Below are 3,837 nucleotides of genomic sequence, written 5' to 3'. Positions count from 1 at the left end.
GGCGACGGGGGCTGGATGTTCTGCCAGGGACCCCTCCTGCCTGCATCCCGCCTGGGGAAGGTGGCTCGGTGCTCTGTTTTGGAGGAGGTGCCTCCTCGCCTTGGGCAGCAGCCGCCGGAGGTTTCTGTAGCGGTTTGAAGCTCCTACTGGCTGAAGTTTTGGCCTTTAGCATTTATTTAAAAAAAATCTCAGATAACTGTGTTGTAAACATAGGTTTCCTTAAGGCATTTGATACAATGCTTTTGCCTTTTCTGTATGAATTAAGCGAAGGGGGGATAAGCTCAAAGTAACCCATGTGAAATAAGGGGCTCCCAGGGGGTTACAGGTCAACAATCTCATAAAGATCCAGCTACACATTTTGTGAATGACCTGAAGAAAGTTTGCAGCTGAAAGCTGATGGAGCACATGAGGAACCTGCAGTGCTGAGCAGAAAATAAGAGATGAGGTTCTGATACAGTGATCTAGTTAGTCAGGCACTGTGCTTTTGGTGAGGCCGTGCACCTTTATTACCAGGGAAGGCAAACTGCTCTGGAGCACATAGTCTGTTACACCAGCAGGGAAACAAGGGAAGAAGGAGTGAGGCCTGTCCCAGGAAGCAGTAGGTTTTCCTGGGTTTGTGAACATAGAACAGGGCTGGAGAGGGGCAGGAGGAGGTGGTCTTGGATACCTGGCTGTGAAGAAGGAGGAGAGGATGTGTCAGCTCAGCTCTCACAGGTATCAGTGCCCAGGTTTGGTGCCTGTCTAGTGTGAAGGCAGGTGGAAAGCTGGGCAGAGTTCAGAGACCATGTGTGAGAGTGGGAGGAAAGGTGAAAAAAAGCTGCTGTGTGGTGATGGGAAGTCCGTCTGCTTCATCCAGTGAGAAGATTTGGTCAGTCTTTGTACTTGTGGGGGACAGAAGTTGGACTGTGGGAATTCGGAAGGGCCAGTGGTGGTTTTGACTGTGCATGGAAACCAAAGCCTATATTTTTAAGTGATAGGGATTCAGGCATGAATATGTGAGTCAGAGATGAGTTTGTATTTGCTGGCAACTTTTACATAAAGCCTCTGATTTTTAAATAAAACCTTTGGTGAGTAATGACCTCATTAATGTTTACAAATATGTAAAGGGCAAGTATCAGGAGGATGGAGCCAGGCTCTTTTCAGTGATGTCTAATGGTAGAACAAGGTGCAATGAGCGTAAGGTGGAGCATAGTAGGTTCCATGTAAACATGAGGAAAACCTTTTTCACTCTGAGCGTTACAGAGCACTGGAATGGGCTGCCCAGAGAGGTTGTGGAGTCTCCTTCTCTGGAGACGTTCCACACCTGCCTGGACATGTTCTATGTTACCTACTCTATGGGATCGTGCTCTTGCACGGGCATTGGACTCGATGATCTTCGAGGTCCCTTCCAACCTCTGTGATTCTGTGAAGTATTGCAGCTTGGCTAACAACCTGGGAAATTTTGTGGTCTGCTTTTTTAGGGAGTTTGTAAGGTGGCTCTAATGTCTTTCAGGGTGTTTGCTGGAAGATGAATATCTGAGTAAACAAAATGTGATGAAGACTGGGAAATAAATGTGTAAGTTTTACTTGCAGTTATTAATTTCTAGGAACATCTGGCTCCCCCTTGCCTTTGCTGTGCACAGGAATCTGTTTACACTGGCAGTGACAGTTATTTGATTTTTCTGAGAGAGCCTGAACTAGGACATTTCTTCAAATGTATCATTGCTGTTGGTTTTGTGGCAATGTCTTTCTAGTCCTTCTGTCTGGTCGACAGGGTCACTTAGTTAACTGTCAGATTTGTCTGTAGCAAGCTGAAAGGAAAAAAAAAAATTTAAGGAAAGCTTTAGGGCTCAATCTTACCAGGATATGGAGGCTGTGGAGAAGGCCACTGGGGCAGCTTTTGTGGTTATCTCAACATGCCAAAACGTGCACAGGCTCGCTTTTGTTTTTTGTACACATGGAGCTTTCAAAGTCGCCCTTGTCCTGGCTGTGGCAAGAGTAAAGGGGTGATGAGTGCAGCCATTTCCCCTGCTGGAACTGCAATTGTTTAGTTTGAAGAAGAGGAGGCTGAGGGGAGACCTCATTGCTCTCTACAGCTACCTGAAAGGCGGTTGTAGGGAGGTAGGAGTTGGGCTCTTCTCTCAGGTAAATAATGACAGAACGAGAGGAAATGGACTGAAGTTGCACCAGGGGAAGTTTAGACTGGATATTAGAAAGAATTTCTTTACCCAAAGAGTGGTTGGACAGGCTGCTCAGGGAGGTTGTGGAGTCACCATCCCTGGAAGTGTTTCAAAGAAATGTAGATATAGTGCTGAGGGACGTGATTTAAGCACCACATGGGTAGATTAGGTTATGGCTGGTGGATTTAGGTTATGGCTGGACTTGATGATCTTCAGGGTCCTTTCTAACCAGGATGATTCTGTCATTCCTGGTGACCTCAATCTCCTGAGCTTTGCTCACCTGAAGCCAAGCATCAGATCTGGATGGCTCTTGTCTGCCCAGCTTGTGAGGTGCTGGGCCTCCTCCTCCAAGAGACACTGCTTTAAGCTGTGTTTTTTGAGACTGCTGTTCCTACTTCCTATTTTGTATTCTCAGCTCATCTTTAGAGGCTGCTGTCATCTGAGAGAGACAGTTGTTCTCAGAAGTTGGTAAGTGAAAAAATAAAGAAGCTACAGGGAAAATGAGATATTTTTTTTTTCCTGAACTGTATGTTTGTTTGCATTAAAAGCAACTGTGCGGTTGAGTTGGAAATGACCGAGTATTGTTTTACATGAGAATCAAGCAGTATAATCTAATCCAGATTATTTTTATCAAGGAGAAAGGCGAACAGGAGAATAAAAACCAAACTGTGCTGTATACTTGCATGTCATATTCAACTTCCCAGGACAGGAATGATCCTCCAGGAATTAATAACTAGCAAGCAATTATGAAAGTTTGTACCTTTCTCCTCCATCCTTGCTTGCATGCCTCCAAGATCGCTCCATCCAGCCACAGTTTTCTGCTTGTAGGCATTTCTGGATTTTACTGTGGGCTTTTATCATGAGACTTCTCTGTCACTGCTTGCAGGAAAAGGTCAGCATTTGCAGAACTAAACCAGAGCCCTTTTTAGATAATGATGAAGAGAACTATTAAAAAAATTACTTTGCTCTTAGCAAATTAGTGTAGCAGATTAATCCCTGGTCGTAATCCCTGGTATTTTCTCCAGTTGGATTCTGGTGCTGTTATGGAACAGGGAAGAATTTTGTCCAGGTGCTATGATATAAGTGATTCTCTTCTGTTCCATCCTAGCAGTCCTCAGAAACTGTGGAATTACTTGTGCTTTGCACAGCCCAAAAGGATAGGATTTCCCTTTGGATTGGTCAGATGATTAGTTTAGTTTATAAATAGTAGATGCCTGTTCAGGCCTACTATTGGGTGTGTTGTCTGGTTGCTGTCTTGGTCTCTGTTTTGCAACTAGTACAACTGCATCCACACCTTGCAGCCCAGAACCAAATGCAAGGAAACTGGGTGTACTTTCCATCAGAGATGATGAATTCCTGGGAGGAAGGAAGCTGCCATGGTGTGAGGTGGTTCAGCTTTGCAGGCAGAGCCTGAGGCATTGGGATTGATTTGAAAGGCTCTGGCAGCAGTAATGGGCTGCTGTGTGCACCAAGGTGGTGCCTGAGGCCTTGCCTGCGTGGAAAGATTAGTCCTTTCAACTGGGAATATGAGCTGAAATGGAACTGAAGTGCATTCAGTGGTTAAATCCTGTTTGAAACGAGCCCGTTTTCCTGCCAGAGAGCACGTGCTGCTACCAGGGAGCTTCTCTCCAAGCCTGAGCTCCTTTGGGGCACACATCCCTCCACTGTACCTGCTTAC

This window comes from Chaetura pelagica, unplaced genomic scaffold (genome assembly GCF_000747805.2).
Source record: "Chaetura pelagica isolate M959 unplaced genomic scaffold, ChaPel_1.0 scaffold516, whole genome shotgun sequence".
NCBI lineage: Eukaryota > Metazoa > Chordata > Aves > Apodiformes > Apodidae > Chaetura > Chaetura pelagica.
Note: the sequence above shows the minus strand (reverse complement) of the source record.